The 25,050-nt window shown below is 37.2% G+C and overlaps 2 long non-coding RNA genes across 3 annotated transcripts in view; one reads left to right on the forward strand and one right to left on the reverse strand.

Annotated features, from left to right (window-relative positions):
- Positions 1-1,383: 1,383 nt before the first annotated feature.
- LOC118499480 lies at positions 1,384-7,001 on the reverse strand. The gene is made up of 2 exons (XR_004901974.1): positions 5,761-7,001; positions 1,384-4,535 (listed from the first exon to the last, which is right to left on the reverse strand). It is a non-coding gene; the product is annotated as an uncharacterized LOC118499480 (long non-coding RNA).
- Positions 7,002-10,774: 3,773 nt separating this feature from the next.
- Positions 10,775-25,050, forward strand: part of LOC118499481 — a 40,563-nt gene continuing 26,287 nt past the window's right edge. For both annotated transcript variants that reach the window (XR_004901976.1, XR_004901975.1), the window contains exons 1-2: positions 10,775-11,057; positions 12,515-12,517. This is a non-coding gene — a long non-coding RNA (uncharacterized LOC118499481). The remainder of the gene's footprint in view (positions 11,058-12,514; positions 12,518-25,050) is intronic.

Genomic DNA, 25,050 nt, shown 5'->3' on the forward strand with positions numbered 1-25,050 from the left:
CCACTACAAAAGCCAATTGACTCAAGAGGCAGTTGCTGATGTAAAGGAAAGTGCAGATGCCAGCCATCTGGTCCTGAAGACAGGGGACTCATGTCTCAAAGCCCATCTCCACCTCTCACTGGAGACAGAGGTTTTTATAAGGGCAGAACAGAGGGGAACAGAACAAAGATGATCAAGGGAGGGGGATGAAAATTCTCTACAGGCAGACAGGCACAGTCCATTACAATAAGGCAAGTGATGGTCCAATGTGCGTCATCCTGGTTTAGTCATCCTGGGTTCATGTCATCCTGACTTTGGGTCATCCTGGCTCCATGATCAAAGGTCAACAAATCTCTAGGAGTTCAGATGCCTGAAGGTCAGAGTCTGCATCTTTTAAAGTTAGTTTCTAGGTTTCTTATACAAACATGCTGTTCATCTACAAGCTACACATTAGTCATAGTCAGCATTTACAGAACAATGTCAAAAGAATGGTGGGGTAGGTTACAATTCCCCATTACAGTTTCCCACTGTTATAATTCTGTTTTTAAAAGATTTTATTTATTTATTTGTAGAGAGGGAAGGGAGGGAGAAAGAGAGAGAGAAACATCAATGTGTGGTTGCTGGGGGTCATGGCCTGCAATCCAGGCATGTACCCTGACTGGGAATCGAAACTGCGACACTTTGGTTCACAGCCCGCACTCAATCCACTGAGCTATGCCAGCCAGGGCTGTTATAATTCTTTTGCATCAGTAGCATCTGATTCAAATTCTGACGTGGATGTATCTGCTTAGTAGAATCCAAGTTATGTGCCTGTGCTCTAGTCTAGATGCAAAGGAGACAGATTGAAGAAACTCCTATAGGAATAGCTGGTCTTTACCTAACACCAAAACTCATGCAGTAGACATTCTCAAAGCATTGGAAAATTTTCAATTGTGTCTGTTATAATTTCCATCACATTACTTTATTCATTTCTATTATAGTCTTATTAGAATATGCAAATGACATGTTGTATATATTTATTTTATTGTATTGGATTTAATTTATTGCATTACTAAAATACATGCACAAAAAGGATGGGAATCCTATTAGTTTTCTATTGCTGTGTGACAAATTAACATAGATTTAGTGATTTAAAACAACACAAAACTTATTATCTTACAATTTTAGAGATCAGAAATCTGACCCAGGTCTTAATGAGCTAAAATTAAGGAGTCAGCTGGTTTATGTTCATCTCCAGAGGTTCTGGGGGATAGTCCATTTCTTGCCTTTTCTGGCTTGTAGAAGCTGTCTGCATTCATTGAGTCATAGTCTCTCACTCCATAGTCAAAGCCAGCAACAGTAGTTTCATCCCTCATATGTCCAAAACTGTCCTTTTTCTCCCATCTCATCTTTTTCCAACCTGGAAAGGTTCTCAGATTTCTTAAGGACCCCATGTTTTTAAATTACATCCACCTAGATAATATTGATTAATCTGCCATCTCAAGGTCTATATCCTTAATCACATTTTCAAAGTCCCTTTGTAAGGTAAGAGTTACAGGTTCTTAGAAAATAGGGCATGGATATTATTGAGGGCTAATATTCTGGCTACCACCATGACCCTGTCATTCTTCACTGTTGTATCCCTAGAGTCTCAAACAATGTCAGCTACAGACTCAATAAGCATTGATGGGATGAAGGAACCTAGATAATGACAGAGTTGGACCGAATTCTATATTCTCCCTCCTGTCTCACACCCAGCCTGCTTTGTGTGGTGGTAAAAGAGAAAGTTTTAGATGGCAAAACTCTATCAACAGTCCATAAGGGAACAGGCTAGCGAGGATGCTTCACCCAGACCATTTTCCACAAATGCCCAGAGCTTCATGCCGGTTTTTTGGGTCTTTTATTTTGACCTGGGCCCCATATTTTTTACCTATCCTGACTACTTGAACCCATATCACTGGCAATCATGGAAAAAATCTTGGAAACGTGGGGTCCCAGAAACTGATGGGAATCCTGAGGAAGGCAATCAGCCTTACAAATGAGTTTATAGTGTTCTCAGTTCAACTAAATCCTGGTGTTGTGACTTCTCAGACAACTAAAACCTCACATTTAGCATCCTCCTCAGTGAAACCCTCTAGATATACCCACCCACATGCAGTCATGCACAGGCTGACTGAGGCTAATGGAGTAATCACGATATTTCTTCCCAGAGAGTCTGTTTTATCAATAACAAGTAATTTGAAACAATATTTTCTTATAAAACAAACATGGACTTATCATAAGGTTAACATATAACGATATCTTAAAATTTCAAAGAAAGCACCACAATACAGTTGTACCTCAGTACCCACTGTTAATTCTTCCTGGAACTTGAGAGGAGCCCTGAAACCAATGAAAACCAAGCGATGAAGCATTTTCTCTTGGGGGGGGGTGGCATTGTGACTCATATAAGTTTTAGCAGGTGCTGAGTGCTTTAACATTTTTTTCTCATCAAAATGCAACGAGCACAAGGTTTGATGTGTTCTGAATCTGATAAGTACTGAGGTATGACTGTATTTTAAAGACTTGCTGCTTTTGAGCTACCCTCAACAGTCCTCCTGTGCCCTGCTTCCATTGGTGTAATTCTGTTGATGGAGTTTTACTACCTAAAACATCCTCCTGTACCACCAGTTAAGGGGTACTTTGGTTGAAAATGTCAAGAAAATTGTTCCAAACCCACCTCAATTATCGATTATCTGGCTTATGATATAGTCAGTGTAAGAACATACAACAGTCTTTCTTTTTATTTTTCTGGGGCTAGAGCTACCACCATGACAGCTGACTAAAGGTGCTATTTTGCAGATATCACTCAAGGTTGATAACATCCAGACTTCTTTAATAAAGTTCCTAAGGTCACAGATTCCTGGGTCAAGAAATACCTAAGGCAAATGGAGACAAAGCTTCCCCTCATCATCCTTTTACCTACGTCTCTCTAGATATCTAGAACCCCGAAGTAGCCACAAAGTTTACACTGGAGAGTATTGATATGCCCTTTCAATACTCTCCATGCTCTAAAACTACCTATCACTCTTTACTCTCCTTCCTCTGTTCACTGCCCTGCATCTTCACCATAAATAATAAAATTGAGCTATCGTTAATTAACATCCTCCTAAAACGAAGAGTCAAGACATTCACATTCATCTAAAGTAATTCATACTGAAATATGAATAGTTCATAAGTATGCAGTTTATATTTTGAAAGTAGAACAGTTATCCAAATTAGTTAATTCAATAGGGTGGGGATTATGTCTGCTTTGTTCACTTTCAAGCTTCTAATACAGTGCTGCCAGGAAATGGGTACTCAATATTTGTTGGTTGACTGGGAGAATATGGGGAAATGGCAGCTTTGTGCAAGGAAACCACCTTAGTGTCCATATTTTTCTTTGACTACCTACATTCTTGCTCATTTTGATAGGCAGAGAAATAAGGCCCCCTTTTCCCTCGCCCACTGCTTATTACTAAGGTCTCTTTTGTGTTGTTTCATAGTAACAAATGCATGGTAGAGTTCTTTGTTTGATTTGGGGGGATTTTTTTTCACTTAGAAATTTCTCTTCCTCCAAACAATGCTCTGATTTTTTTTTCTAGAATTGTTTGGGTTGTATCCTATTTTAAAAAAAAATCCCATATGTAGGGAATATCAGTGCAGTTCTCTATAGCACATAGCACTGACTGAATTGCTGTTGGAAGGCAATATGCAGGATGCAGAGTCTAGAATCAAAGTTCAAATCTATCTCAGGCTCAGCCAGTTGTGTGACTCCTTAGAAGTCATTTAACAGCTTTGGTAAGTTACTTTCTCCCACTATTTCCACATCTTATCCTAAACCTTCTAACCTGTGAGGCTTAAAAACCTCAATTAAAGTTGTATTAAATTGTTTTCAAAGAAAACCAAAATGTCAATGATACAAATTATATAGGTTATAACTCTGTTACATTTCCACAAGGAGATTTAAGATGTGATAGATAAAACATGTTATATGGTTGCAATGAACAATGCTAGAATTTAATCTTGTTATATTTTTCAGTGAGTCTATCCATGTTCCAAATACAAGCTAAGCACAGAATCTAACATGGCCTCGTGGTTCGGGGGAGATGCATAATAATTTCCGCTGAGGAAATGGAACAATCCAGATGTAGCGCTAACAATGATCCTGCATACCAGGCCTCTCCTGGCCACCCCCTTCCTTTTGTCATCCCCTTCTTCTGGGGGTACACTCCCACTGGCAAGGAGTATAAAAGCTATTAGAAAAAGAGACTGGTAACATGATAAAGTATTGACCCAGTGGGCAAGGAAATGAATTATATAACTATAGAATGGTGTGTGGGAAAATATGTACAGACGGGAGATGAATAAAAAGAGGCACTGTATGTTATTAACTTGGACAGGAATAAGAGAAAAAAAATCTTATCTCACTTTTTTCCTGTCTTCTCTTTCTGGATAAACTTGACAGCTTGAAATTCCTCAGTGACTCTTCCTTCTTTGTTTCACATTTTTTTGGTTCATCTTTCTTACCTTCCTTTCACAGTTTTCAAGTCCCCATCCTAAACTCAAAAAAGGAAGAAGAAGAAGAATCACAGGCCTGGGGCTTGCATAACTCTGCCTGACTGTTTCAGTCTCTCTGTACTGTTTCTTCATCTGTAAAGTGGGAATGACAATACTTGTCCCAGACACAACACAAGAACTAGCAAGCTATGCTAGTGACTAGCAAGTGGGAGAATATGTTCAAAAATTAACCTCTCAAGGGCCACCATCACACCTCTTTTCAAAACCCTCCTCAGCTTGGTGAAAGCCCTGGTGTGGTGCACCCCCAGGGTCTCTGACTCTTCATTTGTTTCCACACTGCAGCCCTTTCACTTGTCCACCCCCATTAATGTTACTTTATTTGCTTTCATTGGCATCCTATTTTATTCTTTCTGCTTCTGTTGTATTTTCAGTTCAAATGAACTAATAGCTCATTAATATCTACAATTTATTTATCCATGATTTTAAAAAACCCCATAAAACCTTATTCTTATGTGAGATTAAAATGTCCATTCTATTCTTCCTCAAATTGGAACCATACGTCATTTTCTTTAAAAACTATTAATCATTTATAAATAAGAAAGCTTAATTTTAATATCCTTTATATTCACTATGTGACTAATTTTGTTTTTGCTTGCTCTGACCTCTTTTGAAATGATATTTCAACAACTCTCCTTAATGTTTGTTGGAATAAAGTAGGACAAATCCCAAAAACTTCTGCAAATTTCTGTAGGAAACAAATTTTCTTGATACTGTCCACATAATTTAAAATACCACAAAAACCTTGTTTTCTTTCATCTCTATGCCCCAAAGGAAATAAAAATGAAAAGTTTAACTCTGACATTACTTCAAGAATATAAATTTATCTTTCAGGATATGGAATTCTGTACCACTGCATGCAACATAGTCCATAATTTTCTTTGTTTGATTCTTTACAATTATTGTTTTAAATAAAGTAAATTGAATAAAGTAAATGGTGGCATTGGACTGGAGTACTCTGATGCAAAATTATAGATCTCAGTGTTTTTTAAATACGCTTTACCTTGTTGCTACTTATTATGAAACATACCCAAATGTTTATCGTGTGTGAACATTTAAAACAAACCTATCAAGTGTCTGAGTACAGAGTTAAGTCAATAGTTTGCAAACATCTCTTGTTTCTTTATATGTATTTAGCTACTGATATATCTTTTTCAAGGAACCAAGCAGACCTGAGAACATACAATAAAGGAAAGCAAAAATTACCAGGTTTGGACTTCACTTCACAGCCGGAAAGATTCTGTTGAGTCTGCCAGCAGGGGATCTTGTGTATTAATACCCTACCTGGAAGAGCTGACACGTTGAAAATGAGATTAACATCTTCCTGTTTTACATTAACTAAGGCTAAAGTGTCATTTGCCTTATCAGGAGAAAAACTTTAATGCTGAAATGATAGGGTTGCCAACAAGGTGTGGTTTAAAGAAAATGTTAAATTATTAAATAGGATTTTTTTGTGTGTGTGGTGGTGCTGATGGTGAGTCTTTGAAGATAAATACCTTGTGCAAATAAAAGCCAAAAAAGTCAGGATGACTGGGAAGCTAAACACAAACACGTGTAACTCAGCAACTCCTTTTCAGGCCAATACTAATTGACATTTGGCTCACAGTAAACAACTTGTCAGAGCACTTAAAAAAAACAACAAATAAATGAATACTCCATGTCAGACAGTACTGATGGCTTGGTATTTGTTGCCAATTCCAGACCAGCCTAGAAACAGAAGAGCTAATATAAATGATTTATTCATTCCGATATAAGATAGCACTTTTTAATTCCCTCACTTCACAATCCATCTAGTTATGTATTTACTAAAGATGAGCATGTAGATGAAAAAATATTAAAAATTCTAATGTAGGGAAGTCTCAAAATCATTGTCAAATAGAAGTGAAAGTGGGGTGGGAGAAGTGGGCAGGAGTAACTTGATGTCCCCCTAGTCCAGGGAGGCCCCAAAGAGGACCTGGTAGGCTTTTCTCTGGCCCTGAAGAAGGCCAGCCAGCTGGCCATCCGTGATTCATCCTCAGGCGACAGAGCTTCTCTGCCCATTGATCTGTTTCCAAGCACAGCTCTGTTACTTGGCCACCCCTTAAATGTTATTTTATTTGCATTACTGCTGTGCCAGGCACTCTCCTGGGAGTAGCAGAGGGTCCAGAAAGGAAGACATTCAGTTTTTTTGTCCTCCGAGCCTCATGTCAAGCTGTGCAGACCAACATCGACAATAACTAGATTTAAAAAGCCAGCTCCAATCAGAGCAGAGACATAAACACCTGCAACAGGAGCCACAAGGAGGGAGAAGAATTCTCCAGGGAGGACCTAGGACAATTTCCTGGTGGAGATAGGGTGTGAGCTGGATCCTGCAGAATGGGTGGGATTTTAACAGGTGGGACGGGGAAATGGTAGGGCTTTCTGGGTAGAATAGACCGATTCATTACATTTTGACACCACAATCACAGAGAACATTACGGTTAAATGGACACTTAAGATATATCAATAGAAAATATATTACAACAAAATACTGTCAGCAATCCACTTTTAAAAAAGAAACTATCTCTACCTGTATACTGAATATACAGATGGTAAGAAAAAGGAAAAAAAGATGGAGACTTTATTCTGCTTCCTAAATGTCTACTATTCAAATCTTAAGAATAAGTCATACCAGTAGCTATTGTTTCTATTCATTTCAGAGCTTCTAATTGCTGCTATCTTATGGGGTATCAATGAGAAGAAAGGAGGAGGGGGGAATGAAAATGCATAAGATTTTCAGGAATGCCAACAATGTGAAGTTGGATTCCCACTGTAACTACTTGCATTCATTGTTCCAAAGATGACACTGGTCCTTGTGTTCAAAGGGAGCTGCAGGAGGACAAGCAGTTTTAAGGTAGCACAAAGGAAGGCAACTTAATGCCTCCCTAAGGAGAAGCTGCAGAGGGCTGTGCTGGTGGAGAGAATGATAATAGCAATAATAACAATAAAAGAAAAGAGTGGGGGTGGAGTGGGGTGGGATGGGGAAGGAGTCCCGATAACTAGAGATGAGGTGGGAGGAAGGGGTGGAGGTAGCCTTTGCAGGTGTTGCAGGAGGATTTGTACGTGATGCAACAGAACAGCGGAAGCTGTGAGCCAGGATGCAGAACATATCCAGGGAGCTCCCAGGAATAATGGAGAGCACACATTGCATCATCAGGATCACTGAGACCCGAATCCTCTGGGGAAGTCATGTCTTTTTTGTACTAGATGTTTTGAAGCTGAGCTTGGGGGTGGAGTGAAAGAGGAGGGGAAAATCACTGGGAAAAATTAAGCAGTCTGAAAGGAGTGTAAGATTATGAAGATAAATGTTTACCTCTCCACTGCATTGTATCTCTTGAAATGAAACTGTTTTTGAATAGTGCTGCATCCATAATGCAAGAATGTGGGCATTGTGAACAAATTGACTGTCTCAGATGATTTGACACATTTTGATTTCTGCTTAGGAAAATATCTGTTAATCCTATTAGAAAGGGAAGGAGAGGGTCCTGAACAGGAATAGAAGAGATCAAATCACTCACCATCTTGCTCACCCTCTCCCAATGCCAAGGCCTTAAAGTTCCACCTATTTCAACAAGACTTGGCACCTCATCTGCACCCTGGCTGTAATATATAAAAGCCCCTTCTTCTTCACCTCCCCATCCTTGCCATGGCCCTGCTAAAATCAAGACAAGGATGTGTGGTTGTCCTCTCCCTGGCAAACTACAGCAGAAAAGAGATCTTATTGTATGCTTTCTCTTTGCTATAATTTTCCTTCCTTTCTTCCATCCTTCCTTCTTTTCTCCTTTCTCATGCCCTCCCTCCCTCGCTCTGTCCCTCCCAATCTTCTTTATGTAGTTTCCTGTTTGCTAATATCCTACTCCAGACCATTCTTTGTGTTTGGCAAAGGAAGCAGTTTTATTGTTTGGTAACTCCAGGGGGGATATGGTGTCTATGATGTTGCCTAGGCCAAGCCTCCCCCAGGAAGGTTAACTACCTCTAGCTTGTTCTCCAAGGGACAAGGATGGCAACCTCCCACCTGAGCACCAGCCATCGTCTTCAACGAGGAAGTTGATCCGATCCTACCCAGGAGTACCTTTGCTTCCCACAATGGTGTATCTCAGAGCTGTGATGTGAATTATTGGGACCCATTATCTGGAATCTAAATCTATAGAGTGCAAATTAAGAATAAGAGAAACAGAAGACATTTCCTCCCAACTACTCTCTGAAAAAGGTGCTTCTTGGAACAACAACACCCAAGTCTGATCAAAGGGTCTGTTCATCTGTCTCAAGAGCCAATGCTAGAGCCCAGCATGTAGCTAAAAATATGCACTCACAGCTATAGCAAATTGTATTCATTAAACTCTACCTAAAGGTCCTCACCCAGAATCTGCTCTATACCAAAGCAGCGTGCTGCTGTTAATCCTCCTTTATAGATTAGGCAGTAAAATAAAGAGGGTGGGACTGAAATGCAGGGGAAGTCTGCACACGTGTTTGGGAAAGAAGAAAAGGAAAGCACAGGGATTTCTTGTTTTCTCCTTCATGTTCTGAGTTGCCAGGGTAGTCCAGGCACCACTGAGAGATGCAGGGCTTTTTCACGTTCACAGTATTTTCCCTTCTGTGGGGAAAATGCTACAGGTAAAATGGGAGTTTAGAGACGGATCAAATAAACGCTTCTCAAACTGTGTCACATTGTTATTCCTGTGCACCTCCTTCCCCCCGTTTTTATCTGTTAAGGAGGAAATAACATGAACCTCAGCTGATATTATTCAGCACTTACCGTGTGCCCAGCACTGTGGTGAGTATGTCACATGTGTAACCTCAGTTGCCCCCTTCTGGGATCCCTGTGAGACAGGGCCTTGTGTCGTCACCATGCAGGGGACAGCACTAAGGTTGTAGGAAGGTGAACTCTCTTGAGCAAGTAAACGTCAAAGCTGGGATTTGAACCTGAAGCTCTTGCTCTGAAAGAGTGTATCATAGTGCCATCTCTAAATAATTCCTGTAAAAATGTGTTTCATGGTTTTCATTTAAGATTTTGGTGACTGTGCCAAATAATAATAATTCTATTATCTTAACCTTTATAATTTTCTGCAGTCGAATGGTAGAATTCCTTGAAGAGGACTATCCCCCCTCACCTTTGTATCCCCTACAGCCCTTAAAACAAAGTACCTTGCACAGAATAGGAGCTAAAGAATTATTTGTTGAAATGCATTTTACATTATCTTTGTGTCTAAATAAAGCCTATCTAAACAAGTCCATTTCCCAAACACTGGGGCTTTCTCTTCTTTGTATCCATCCTCTTCTTCTTGTTTTGTTTTCAAAAGATTGATTTTGAACTGGAGGGACATTGCAGTTGTCTTGTCACTTAGCGTGATTTGAAAGTGAGAGTCTGTGTAGTGCTTTAGCCTGCCCTCAGCAATCAGGCCTCACACTTGCGAGGCTCTGATTGTAGGAGTTGCCTTATTTGCATTGATGAGGATGAGCCAGCTGCTAGAGCATACAGAACTGCACCTGACACAATCACCGAGTTCAGGATTAGCACGGGGAATCAGGAATCCACTGCGCTGCATGGCAATCTCAGCGCTGCATTAGAGTCACTCATGCAAAATGACCCAAATTTGCAATGAGCATAATTAGCAATCCAAAGATGCATATTAATTTGGGGGCCAATATTTTCCTACATTTCCCTAAATTAAAAATAATACTCTTTTCTAGACCAGTCTGGGCATGAAAATAATTCAGGGGCTTGTGAGTTTGTAAAAATGTGTAAACCCCAGAAAGTGATGTAGATTTCTTTAGGTAACTAGCCACCAACCCCCAGTGTCCCCCCTCTCCCCCCACACTGAGATATTAAGTTTGGTATCAAATATGGTAAACGCTTTGTGGTGTCATGCTCCTTTTTAATCAGGAGAAAATAGCTGTTTACAAGGATAAAAAAAATAAAAATAACAATAGCTACAATACGTGAAAAAGGAAAAAATAAGCTTTAAAAAAGGGATTTGACATTTTATATTATGTATTCACATTTCTGAGGCTTTGTTTTGGTCAGGCATAACTACAGATATACTCAGTGATTTTAGGATTTCCTAAAACTACACAAGATTATGTTGAATTTTTATTAAACAGAGTTTATAAATCAAATGGCACATTCTCAAACCCTGGGCTGTGTTTCCATATGTCTGCAGTCTATAGGTATTGAAATGCTCACCTATACTTCAGGAAAAAAACCACAACATTTTGCAAAAATTGAATAAATGATCATTCGAAGCAAAAGCATGCAGTTCAAAAGCTAAACCTCCCATTGGAGAACAGAAAATTTAATGAGCTTTTAATGGAATGCAATGCTCAGAGTAGTAAATTATTTGTTAGTTGACGATGCAATCAGCATGCTGATTAAGGTTGCTTGGTTTTTTACTAAACATTAACTGAATGAAAACGGGTAGTCCTTGTTCTGCTTGGGGGGCTTTAAGGAAGCAAATGGACTTTCAGAACAGAGCTTGTCAATAAAGGTGAGTGCACTCCAGGTGTCATTTGAATATGATGATAAAATACTTCTGATAAATATTTAAAAGCATTTTAAATCCACAATGTTCGCCTAGTGTATTGTGGACTCTGTTTAAAGAAACAGTGGGCCTTAGCAGGCCTAACAACAATCCCTCTATCTCTCTAGAAAGGAATATCTAGATCTGCTTTCTTTTATTGCAAAAGAGAAAAAAAAGGGGGATGGTGTGCTTTGAAAATATAAGTCAGCATGGACTCTGGGACCAGGAACTGTTTGGGAGTTTGGAGTCTATACCTAAAAAAAGACAAAAAAGGACAAAAATCAAAACAAAGAAAAATATTCTGACAGCAAATAAAAGAAGAGACATCTGTTTCTCTGGGTAGATTAGGATAAAAATTTAATTAAGCAGTTGTAATAGTTCGATGCTTTAAAATAATTGCTACTAGAATACGTATATGTATATTTTAATTTATAAATGATGGCATTTTCAGAGCAAGAAGTATTGTGATATTGGAGTTATATTCTGTCTAATTTGGGAGGTTTGAAGGGGAATAAAAGAAAAAGAACAAAAATTGGAAATAAATTATGTAATGGTTATTTTTGTTAGATTGTAAATGCAGATTTTTCAAGATATATCTTTTACCATATATTAATCCATATGTACATTAGCTATAAATTATTATTTCTGGGAGAGATTTTTGTTACTAAATCTGTTTAAATTGCTATATTTATTCCCCCACCCCAAAGAGGATTTTTTTTGTTTGTTTTTTTCTCCCTACAATTGAAGAATTATGGGTTTGTAGGTTAATTTTCTTTGAACAGCTACAAAGTTCTTTTTCTATAAATCCTAATTAGTTTCATTATTGAGGATTCTCTGGCAATGATCAGGTACCCTTAAAATCCGATAAATAACTACCTCTCACTTTTAACTATTCCTGTTTATGACCCAAGAGGTTAAAAGCCTTTGACTGGCATTTGACTTCTGACCTCATATAAATGTTATCTTATCAGTTCCTGCTTGTTAACTTGTATTGAGTGCTTGTCCCTGATGGCTTTTAGATAAAGGGTTGTGGGTTTTTTCTTTTTAATATATTTCCTAAAGGAACTAAACCATTTGCTTTGTTCTATACCTAGTGTACTCCAGTCTACACAGTAACCTGCTATAAATCTGTTATAAAGCCCCAAATATACTTTTATTTATTCTTCACATTATTTTAGTTTAGCTTTATAGTAGGATTTTATGATTGAGAATATATATTTATTATAATTAATAGCAGTAATTGCTAGTGATCCTGATCTTTAACATGTCAGTCAGGAAGCTGTTTAGCTTGTTATTCTCTTTTTTGGAAAAATGCAAAAAATAAAAACAATTTTAGCTTTTCATTTTGTACCAGCATGGGATGAGTTAGAGAGATAATTTATGGAAATCTTGTCTCCCCAGACTTCAGAAGTCCGCCTAATGAGAGAGTCATCAGTAAGATATATCTTTTTTAAAAAATCGAATCCAGACCACAGACAGGATCTTTTTGAACCTTTGGGGAGGAAGGTGGTGGCCTGGTACCCTCCCTTGCCCTTCTGTCCTAAGAATTAAGAGAAATTTCTATCTTTTATTCCACTTGCAGCTATGTGTGTTGTTCACACATTTAAGTGTTTATGTATGTGAGTCCAGGCACTATGTACAAATCTCAATACATTTAAATGCTTGCATTTTAATCTCTCTCCATACCTTGATGGCATCCTGAGAATATTCTAGGCAGATATGGGTGCCTCTGAGGCTGCCTCATTTACAAATGACCTACAATGTGATTTCTAAACAAAATATTACATTAATTTCTATGTGCAAAACAGGCAGAAGGAGGGTGAAGAAGGAAGAGGCAGCCATCTTGGAGTCATTTTGCCTTTTAGCCTCCTTTCTCCTCCTCAGGCTCGATAGTTAGGATATTATCTTTATTTTTAATTGGCCTTCAACATAATGCAGAAGGCATATACAAGAGACCTTTGTATTCGTGTTTGGAGTAAAAAAAGTTGTAACCTCTTTGGACTTTAAATAATAACTGCGACTATAGACAAACTACACCTATTATTCTCTATCCTTCTAAATAAATATACATATAAATGAAGCATATGCCACAGCTTGTAAGAGACCTGTACAAAACCTATTAAGGGAAACAAATGTCTATTTGGACCATTCATTTACTGCTATCTAAAGAATTAATATGTCAGTAAAGTTATCTGCCCTTCCTCCTCCCCCATTCTTTCTTTTCTCCCCAAACACACACTCACATGCACACACAAACACACACACCCAGACACCCACTATGGAGACAAGGCAATCCTGGAAACTCATTTTTTGTAAACAGGAATTCCCTTCCTCTAGGATCTTAAGTATTGAAGAGGAAGGACAAAAGAGCAGCTTTTATTTTGTATTTTATTTTAATTTTCTGTATGGAGCTGCTCTGGCTCTGCACTGTCCCAGCACTGCTTTCATCATGCTCATATTCTGGCAGCACACGGGTTTAATGCAGCTTGTCCTAACTTTTCATTTCAACCATTGCTTTTCTCAAAGTGGCCAGAGTTTAAAGACTGCAAAAGCAAAGGGAAAAGAAATACCACGGCAGGGGGAAAAACAAACCAACCCCCAAACTGGTGCTGGTATTCACAGCACTGACACATTCTCAAATGTTTTCTCTGTAGTTATAACACAAAAGCTCTTTCTTCCCTGTTTTGATGTGTTAAAGACGGGAAAGAGAGAGGACACTTGGAAGTGGTAAAATAAGTATTTGGAAGCCCAGGGAAGGTGTTTCTCCTTTGAATGTCCAGCGTGTATCAATAACATGTAGTTACTTATGGTTTAATATTAATTAAATTTTTAAAAATGGGAGGGGGACGAAAAGTTAATTTTAAGTGAGTTGTGTCACATTTGTTGAATTTCTACCTATCCATGTTGCCTTTATCTATGTGTGTGATTATATTTTTCTGAGGGTATAATTAGAAGTGCATTCAAGACCAGTCATTCTGCTATCTCTAAAAAAGGGATAAGCAGAATCCTAAATCCCTCTGAAAAGGGTGTGAGGGGATCAATAACAAATTATTGTCTAATTCTGGTATTTGGCCAGAAGAAACCACAAACTTTTACCCCTTCAATGTCTGTAATTGGAACTAATTTTTCTAGCCAATATTGGCAGATCGTTTTACTGAATGAAATAAGTAAGAATTTGAAAGACAAATAATTACCTAATTTCTAAATACTCTCCTATTCTGACGGCTAAATTCTGAGTCAAAAGCCAGAGTCCCTTACAGTTGTACTTGCATCATGGCTTTAAAAACAAAATTTAAACATGTAAACTAGCTGATTCAAAACTGGTACAAGTTGTACCACCATTCTTATTTATACTTAATTAATCTTTGAGTATATACTTGCAGTCTTAGTATATTTAAAGCAGAAAAGGGGTTTACTTAAACCAGTTTTATATCAATCAAAATAAACTTCTTCAAACACTTTTAAGGTAATATTTTAAAAATCGCTGTAGTTAGTAATACTTTTAAATTGTAGTTAGAGCATGAGGAAGAGGAAGAAAAATCAAGGTCCTTGTTTTACTGCATAGCTCTATCTTCAATCTTGATAAAGTTACCTAAGGGTATATTAAAATATATAGCTTTTATATGTTTATAAACTTACCCTAAAATATTTTAAGAAACATAGTCCATTTGACTTTTTCCTATTCTTTGCCAAAAATCAAATCTTCTCTGTTTGGAAAAAGCAGAGACTTCTGTCATATCATGGACCTTTTTGTTTTTCAGCGAAGAAGCTGAGGACATAGAGTCAGAAATATCAAAAATTTTAGGACCCAAATTACCACTATTGAGTTATTATTCTTTCCTTTGTAAAGACTGACACAGATGAATTTCTAATTTCCTTTGGTCTCTGGCTTCTCTTTTGCCTGTTTTCCTTTTATTTGTTTAAATTAGCTTTGTTCTTTCCTACTAGAATGTTTAATTTGGGCACACTCTCCCAGCCAGATTCTCATTCTTGCTCTCCCAACTTGCCTGGCTTTTGGAACTGGAAATGGTTTTCCTTATTTGAAAACATTGCGATTCAGACTCAGAGAGCCAGGACCTTTTTTCTGGACATGCTGAAACTGGACATGATTTTATGACCCCTTTTCATGAACATTCATCTGCACATGCTCACAGGTCACACCCAAGATCATAAGCCATGCTTGTATCTCTCTTATGGGAAAACCATAAAATAATATCCACAGGCATCTGATACTAAGGGCATGGCCTGGACATACACCTTGCCCTCTTCCCCTTGGCCTCACTTGCCCTGAAGAATGAATACGTCCATCTTCAAAGTTGATGCTTCGAAGTGACCAGTCATATGCTAGCAGGTCAGCTGGCTCTCCTCTTGGACAGAGGGCCCATAAATCAGAGAAATGTTGATGTGGTTGAAAGAAGAAGGTAGTCCAGCCTGAGGGAAGCCACGTAAATCTCTCCCAGAGCATTGTTCCTGGGTAGGGAGTGGGGGTGACTGTTAGGGTAGCTCCTGGGGCGGAGGCCTGTTATTAATGCCCTAGCCCTCCTGCAGTGGGTGCTAACTTGTTGTGCAGGAGAGCTGCCACCACCTTTCCCAAACATCGGCTGCTTGGAAAAGTCAAGCACTGCTGAGCCCTGATTTTCATTTAATAGTCAAAACCAAGATGCATTTGGGCTATGATGATAGGACAGCTCCCTTGAAAAGATTATTTTGAACTACAAAGGCATTCATTTAGGGCTAGCAATGTTGCAAAAGGGCCTGCTAGAAATTAGCAGCCTGTCCTGGTATTTGGAGAGCAAGAGTGACAACTTATTGGAAGTTCTCAAGGAATCATTTATATTTCACACTCCACTAGGCAGCTGATTTGAGATTGTCTGTTAGCATAACAAAGGCTCTGAGCCTGTGAACTTCAGAAACCTTTCGACCTCTTAGCTGCTGGCATGAATAGCCCCCAGTCCTGCCTATAGAGATCTCCCAAAGCTCCCCTGTTCGTGGCTAAATTGTTAATCAGGGTAATTTAATATAGTTTTCAATATGCCTCATCTTTTATTGGGAAAGGTATTCACAGCTTCCCTACCCCTGAAAAAAAGTTCTTTTATTCAAGTGTGAGAGGGGCAGCTGCAGACAGACCCCCATCCCTTGCTGCTCCCCCCAAACCCCCTCTGTAGCAGCAGCAATGTTCTGAGCAGCAACCATAGTGAAGGGCCAAAAAAAGAAACTCCAACCATGATCCCTTTGCATGCACTCAAACCTGAACCTGAAATTCCAGCCTATTTACACCAGGAACCGACAAAACAAAAACCGGAGGCTCAGCCATAACTGAAACCTCAGAGCCAACACACACACACACACACACACACACACACACACACACGCCACACCCCATTCTCCACCCTCCCTTCCCCACCACCCTTCTCCTCCCTCCTCATCTCCCAACTAAGCTTCTCTTCTGGCTCCCAACAAAATGCACCAGACCCCAAGGCCTGCTAATTTTCATTTCGCTCACTCTTTGGAGGCAGCCTACACTGTCGTGCAAGCTCCTTCACACAGCCACCCTCAGCCTGGAGCCTGCATCCTCTCCCAATGTCACATACACTTGCTCTCACCCACTGCCTCGCACACCATCAATTCACATGCACATGAGTTAGCTGAAAAGAGCCAGAGCACAAATATATTCATTTTAATCCAGTTAAGACCTAAGAGGTCTCATAGGATATTATTCAATAGTTTGAAAACCAAGAATAAAACTCAGATTTTGCTACACCGTTTTATCTCAAATAGGCCTACAGCGTGCCTTTCTTTTGCTTTCTACCAGTACATATTGTAAAAAAAATAAAATAAAGTGAATAAAAAATAATCACGAGCAAACCACCCAGCTGCAGGCAGACACCGCTCAAATATCATTATGTTGTCTTTTATTAATGACTGTGTTTCTCATATCCATGTGCAAAGTCTGAAGAAAATCTCACACAAAGAAGGAAAAAAATGACACTACTATTTTTTAAAAATAAAAATGGAAAGCCACAATCTCTCAATCTCATTTTGCCACTTGAGAATTTTAGACAGCTATGATCTTTTATTTTTCATTTCCATGTGAAGATTTTAAGACATCTGGACAACGTATCTGAACATTTCCTGATGGCTCTGGTGGCGGTTTTCTGTGTAACCCTCGCTCTGTCTTTATGTGAGTGAGGCCCTGTGTCTAGCTTCTTCCTGGAACAGCCATTTCTCATGTGCCCTGGTTTGGTTGGTGTGCTTGTCTCTCAGTCTCCTGAAGTTGGATAAAGCCAGGATCTAGTGCCTGAAGTATTTTCTTTGGATTTGCTCTAGTCAGAGTGGTCCATGATGGGGGTGGGGCCAGTTTCTTCATTCAATTGGGATCCTGATCTAGTATCTAAAAACTGCTAAGAGATGGGAGACAAATTTCTGTATACAGGATCAAGGAAAGGGTTATTTGCCTCCAATATATAATGTACCAACATAGACCCACAATTAATAAGACAAAACAAATAACCCAATCACTTTCCCAAGATAATTTTTCTTGGAGTTAAGAAAAACATTTAAAGAATATGTTTCCTGATCAATTTTAATAACCAAACAATGCCCAGAATGACACTTTGGAACAGAAAATAAAATAAGTGTATCTGGTTATTATATTATATGGGGATCCTAAAATCTGATTTTTCTTTCTTTTTTTTTTAAAGGAATCTGACAGTTTTAAATTCTGTGTTGTACAAGTTTTTAAATTATAAGCATTTTTGTCATTAATCTGTGCATTATTTATTTTAATGATATACTTTTTAGTGTATTTTGCTTTGTAAGTAGTGCTTTTCATTTTCTTGATGTCTTAAGCCAGAATATTTAAAAATTATTAATTGACAGTTACTGCAAATCAGTGGATAAATATTTATGGTTTCTCTTTTAAAAAGCCAGATGTGTGAAATTATCCCTATATACGGTAGCAGAAATTTTATTTACAAAGATGTTTAAAGAGAAAAATATCATTTTTAAACACAAGAAAGAGAAAATATACAATTTGCATTTTTTCAGTGCTTTGGCTTAATATTTTTTCATTAGCCTTTTCTTCATTAGAATTTATGATCCATGTCCATCATTACACTTTCACATCTCTGATTTCTGTTAATTTTCTAACAGAGGTTAATAAATATAAAGGGGTAAAAGGCCTATTTACTTTCATGTAAAGTGCTCAATATTTCAAGGTTATTTGTATTTGTGTTTTAAATTTTTCCATGTTCTAATTTAAATTATTAAAATCTAAATGGCATTAATTCTATTTGAAGTTAGGAAGTAACAGGGGAACCTTTCTTTTTAAGGAATTAAACAACGTGGTTTTGCTACATTATGGTGTTTCCTTGGGGTTGGACCATCTAACGACCTCCTCTAGCATGGCACAGTTTGGGCTTTATATTTATGGAAGGAAAAGGGTCTGGGGCAGAAGGATGTATATTTGGAATGGTGTTTGACAGGGGGAATGAACGCAGACACCAGAACAATTATATTACAATCCCATTGGGAATGCCAGCACCAAATTTAGCCAGACTGATGGGGTACTGTCTAGACGGTCCCTTTTGTGTATCAGCTGTTTTTTCCCTGCTTTATTGCACTGCCTGAATGTGTGAGTTGAACATGCATATGGATCTCAAACATAACCATTCCTGCAACCATACATTGCTACTAAACTTCCTTTCATTTGGCTCAGAATCACGGGTTGTGTATTCCTACTGTATTCCCTTTACGATATTTAGTAATTAAAATGCAGCTTTCAGAATTAGTGGTTTAACAAAGGTCATAAAGACAAAGTAGAAGGTGCCTAGGTTGTTTTTCTATATTAAAAAATGCATTAGGTAAACATTTCTATCTTCTCATACATGTCCACCTCTTTTTTACACAAGAAAAAGAAATCCAGAAAGAAAAGAAATAAAACAATGAGAGGAAACAGGCATAATACATGTAAATTACCACCTTTCCTTTTGAAAAGGGCAAAGGATGGAAAGAAAGAATATTTATTAAATGTTTACAGTGTAATTAATGGCAGTGTGTGTGGGTTCCCCCCCCCCCCCCTTCCCTTTATTTGGTAAACCAAATAGAGTTCAGTAATCAAGGTTCTTGTGAGGTCTTAGAAATAGACTCCCAAACTCTTTTAAACACATGCTTATAAGATTACTGTAGTGTTATTGGTCAGATAGGAAATCTCAAATACATTTTGTATCTGGGCAACAGTCAGGATTTTGTTTTGTTAAGACAGTGGCAAGAGGGCTAGGACTTACTTACATGTGATTACTGCATCCACACAAAACATTTATTGTTCAAAGGAGCAGGGATGCACCCCTAGACAGGATGCACACTCCACGGGTGATAAGTACTAAGGTTGGGTGCCTCTCCTACAAACCAAAAGTCTGAAATGAGCACAAATTAATTATTCTAATTAGAAAGTGAGAAATAGAAAAACATTAATGCTAATGAAAGTAGGTATCAGACCTTCCTCTTTCTGTAAATGTTTTATCAGTAACTCTGTCTACATTACTAAGAATTAAATAGTATAAGAAATTGTAACCCCACAAAATGTAAGTCATTATAAATAAAATTCTTGCCTTGTAGTAGGAGGCCAAACGAACCCATTGTTTCAAGAAAGAGAATCCCATGTTTCAAAGCATAGGTAACTTTTATTAATATATACACAAACTATTTGGAGCAGGAATTCTACTCTCCATTTGTTGATTTTCTTTTGCCTTGAAAAAAGAAAAATGATGAAAAATTTTGCCCTTTAGGAGAAAAAAATCAAAGTTAAAGTTAGTGACAGAAAAAAATTTAATAGCTTCTGGTTTTGTGTACTAATTTTTTTCAGCAACTAAATAAAGAATTTTTATATTTATAATAATAATTTTCCATACTTTATACCTAGAATTCAATAACTACCACCTACTGTGGACAATGAAAATTTTATGCATCTTTTGAGGACTGGTATTGAAGAGAGGGCTAGAGGAAAGAAAAAGTAAATTTTGTCCTCAATTTTACTGAACAGGATAAGACTATGATCTATTTTTCAGCTGGAAACATCAGATCATAAATCAACATTGATAAGATATGATCAGAGACACAGAATTGGGGAATTCCCTGGTTGGGAGAGGGTATAGAGCTTGAACAACCGATCTTGAACATGGAGACCTTGAGTAGGCACTTGTAGGTTGGTGTTAACAACCTTTGAGGCCTAACTTTGGTATGATTGAGAAAAAAACACAATCAAAGGCTGAAACAGAGAGCAAAAGAAACCAAGACTGAGAAATAAGAAAGCAAGGGAAAAATGGGGCAGGGGTTGGGGAGTGGGGGAGGAGGATGGGGAGCCCGGGTTGGGAGTGGGTGGCATGCAGGGTTAGTGAGTGAGAAAGAATGAAAGACAGAGCCGAGAATGAATATTCTAAGCATTGTTTTAATCTAAAACAGAGACGCTTCCAGGAGAATGAATTTCAATGGATCTGAGCCAAAAATAATTATAGAGATTTTCTTGTTTTGTTTTGTGAATGAAGAGCATCTCTTTTCTCTAGATATTTGAGAGGCAGAAATGACCAGAGCCAGGAGATTGAAGTGATGCCCCTCTGCCCCTTCACTTTCCACACAGCACAGGAGCAGACCTTTCTTTCTTTCCTTTTCCAAAAGCTATTGGCATCGACTAGTGCTAGGAAAAGGAAAGTGGCAGCAGCCTTCAAACCTAGCTGGATTTTCTATTTTAACAACCGATTATTTACTTTGATAAAGCTGAGTATTAAAATTGGAAGCAAGATTGGGGGAGATATGTATTTTAAGTTCTGGAAATAAAAATTGAGCTATTTACAACTAAGAATATCCCCCTATTTGAGATACTTGAAATTTCCTTTGGGGTTTGTTTTACCAATTACATTTGTTTCCTTGTGTTTGATCATCAATAGCAGGCTACTGAAGGAAAGAAAGTATTCTTCCAATTTTTCTCCATTTTTTTCTCTGTGATGTAAAATCTTTATCTTAGAAACATTTTACAGGGGAAAAAGTTGTCATTTGTTAAAATAGCTTGAGCTATGACTAAATTTTCATAAAAGCAATATAATATACTTTTCATGAAAGCAGAAATAAAGGGCTTTATACCAACATGAAATACACAGAATCGAGGAGAAACCCACTAACATTAATAGACTTTTGTGAGGAAGCAATCATAAACAACACAGAATTAATACCTAAAAACTATTACTTAAGTTAAATTGACTGACACAGAAATCACGCCATTAAGTAGTGTCTTATTTTAGGTGTTGTGCCACGTGAAAGATCCTGTTGTCATTTTTATCACTCATAAATGTTAATTCTACAGTGGGTTTAAGTTATCACTTTTATCTGTATTATTTACATTTAAAGAAAACTATGTATTCAGAAACCTCAGAACCAATTCCTTTCCTTTACATCATATTTCACAACTTGTAAAAATTAACCTTTGTTTTTATAAATATTTGACCTGTTAAGTTTAATAAATTATCCAGTGAAAGAACAGCATAGAGAGGTGTAAACTTAATGGGGTTAAATACAAAAAAATTGATACATATTTAAAATAAGAAAAACTATTTATGTTACATTGTGAGTCAAGATTATCTATTGGCTTAAGCATAAACATCCCAGAAACTAGCAAAAATACATATAATTTTCTTTAAAACTTTACACATATAGTTGTTTCTGTTTTTCTGTCAAAAAACTGTTGACATATAGTGGTTGACAGTAAAGCTACATAATTCTATTATGTAAAGTTTTTAAAAAATTTCTTAAAGATGAAAAATGTCTTCATGTATGTGGGACTTTATTTAGGGATTTTCAAAATATGTTTTAAATGTCACCGTGCACATATTGTGTAAATTATGAATATGAGTTTTATAAATCCACATTTAATTTAATTAATCATATTGATTCACTTGACATTTTTCTGCTCCTGAATTTCTCCTCCCCCCCTTTTTCATCTCTCTACTAAACACAGTTCATTCACAATGGTAGACTAATTTTTGAAGCAGATTTTACAAAATAAAACTGATGATAGTTTTAGAAGAACTTTTAAAAGCATTCAACTTAGACTTGTTAGCAGTGGTTAAAATGAATATTTAAGAATTCAAAGTACTTAATCACACTAATCTTAACATTATATTTAAAACCCCATCTCCCAAATGAGTAGATCCACTTTTTAAAAAGAGCCATTATTAATATTTATAACCAGAATACTCACTTAAATTCTCTAAGACAAAATAATCAATCAGATTAACAACAAATATTTTTCCAACTTTTAAAAGAAAACTTTACTTCTTAAAATAACTTGTAAAATAGAAAAATATTTAGCAATCTTTAATGTCTATTAAAACCCCCAATATATAAAATTTGAAAATTCATATCTGGTTACACTACATCATTAAATTATTGAGAAAAATAACCCACTAAAATATTTAGAATATGGTATATAATAATTTATTATTAATGGCATGCAAGGTATCACATTAATATGTGTATTTACTATCAAGCTCTAGAACTGATTAGGAAATGAAGAGACCAAAATACATTTACAACTGATGTGTCTCAAAGATATTAGCAATAATAACTAAGCTAAAATGACACAGAGCCCTGGGTATGTGCACCAAGGTTTCTATATTTTACTAGAGTATATGTATACAGATATACTAAATGTAGATGTATTTGTCATTTGTTTGCATCAGTCATCATATTATAAAATAAATACTTAAGGGTTCTCTCTTGATCATTTCTTCTGCAGCCCCTAATTGCTAAACTAATCTCAGAGCTTTGCTCAGAAAAGTTACATAGAAATTGCCTCAAAGGACATCTTGTTCTTTTCATTCTGGGGTGGTATGGGGTTCAGTAAGCAACTGAGGGTGGTGGAAGGAAGCAGAAGATGCAATTGAAAGGATTAAGATGGAAACTTCCTCAAGCTTCATGGGCTTGTATGCTGGCCACAGATGCCATTATGGTGTAAAGATAAGATATGACTTTAAAAAGAGCCTTCACTCTTCCTGAAAATTCAGAGGCAAAGCCGAGCCTCTTTCTTTAGCTCATATACTTCACTGTGTTGGTCCAGGAAGCATGGCTAAAGATAGTTTCATCCAGCTCACATGCTTGGGTTTTGTCACTTCATGTCATAACCTCCACATTACTTAAATGTAGTTTTAAAATGTGTTCAGTGGAAATGCTGATATAAGCCTAAATGTAGCTGTACTTGCTGTTTCTGCTCTAAGTTCATTCATAGTGGTGGATTTAGTTAAAGGGCCCAGAACACCCATGCTTAGCAGTAAGGAAACAAAATCCTCTTGGTTTCAGTGGGGTGTAGGTGTATGTCAGAGCAGAGGGAACTCACTGTGGATATTTAAGATAAGTACCTTCTACAGATATGTACATATCATTGGTGTCCTATATAATGTAAAGAAAAATATGCTGCGTTACAAATAAAGCTCTGTTAGCTTTTTCCCTCTTCTAAATGCTACTTTATATATCTTGGACACAGAGAATATGCAGTAGCATTTATGATTGTAATAGCTGACTCCAAATACGAACTGCTGAGGTGATCCTAGGTGTCTATTGAATCATAATCAAGGACTACCTGGCAAGCATTAAGTGACAATAAGGAGTATTCTTGCTAAAATATTAGATAAACTGATAATAGAGAAAATGATCACTTTAGCAGAAAAGTCAACAGAAAATAGCAGTAATTATATGTGCCTTGTACACGAGCATACTGTATTACATCCAGTTGCAATGCACTGTTATTAAAAAAAAAGTATGGTACCTCTTCTAGATGAGATAGCTGTATTGGGAAATTTTATAGCATGGTTATTTTCCAGAGCACAACATTTAGCTTTTCCACTTTTTGGGGGGTAGAATTTCTCCTTCTTTAAACCATCTAAAAACTGGTTTTCATCACACAACTGCATAAATATTTTTATGCAACTAGCAATAATTACTTGTTTTGTATATGTCTGCTAGAGTGATTCAGTGTTTGCTGTTGTACTTCATAAAATGCATCTGTATTAGAGGCGTGTGAAAAGAGGTATCGACCCTATATAATATATTGCTATATCAGTAGGGGCACACAGCCCTAATTCTTTGTAAAAGGCACAAAAGTCTGTATTGCTTTGAGTTTTCCTTTTTGAATGTTATGTGAATGTTCTGACTAAAGCATAAAACTGGAGGTAACTGAAGACAAGAAACCTCACAACATGGAAATTACTCAGTATACAAAGAAACTCCTTCTCAGATAGATGTACAATGGGTGACTGGATAAAAAAGCTATTGGAGGGATTTGTTGATAGTGGCATCATAGAAAACTCTGGAATCAGTGTTTGTGAGATTCACCACACCAAAAAAATCAAACACAGATTTCAAATCGTTCAAGAATATCTAATCATTTTATGTCACTCACAAAGTTCTGCACAAATAAAAATGAAAGTTAAGCAGAACCCCTCCTGCCAGTCTTTCATCTTACACCAGGCCTTCCAGTTCTCTCTTTTCCTTCCAACTCCTATTTGTCTGTCATTTTCTTTTCTTTCAAGTTCCCTTTAATCCTGCTTTCCCATGTCCCTCTGTAGTCTTATTTAACCAGTGATGCCAATAAAAGTAAATAGTCTATTTAAAACAAATGAGTCAGGGCCAAAAAATACGGAGTTAGTGTGTGCCTTATTTTTCAGTGAAGCTACACCTGTGGCGTTGTCTTAGTTCAAATTTTTACAATTTTAAAAACAAAACGCAAAGAAAATACTGGAGAGCTGAAGTGCTGTTTAATGTCTCTGGATTTACTTATAAATATATGTAATGTTAAATGCAGTGAAATCCTTGTGAGACTACTTTCGTGCTTACTGATCCCAGGGTGCAGAAAGAATTAGCTTATCCAGGCAAACTCAAAGTCATAATTAGTCTTGTGAATTATAATAATCAGGTC

Source organism: Phyllostomus discolor, chromosome 3 (genome assembly GCF_004126475.2).
Source record: "Phyllostomus discolor isolate MPI-MPIP mPhyDis1 chromosome 3, mPhyDis1.pri.v3, whole genome shotgun sequence".
Classification (NCBI taxonomy): Eukaryota; Metazoa; Chordata; class Mammalia; order Chiroptera; family Phyllostomidae; genus Phyllostomus; species Phyllostomus discolor.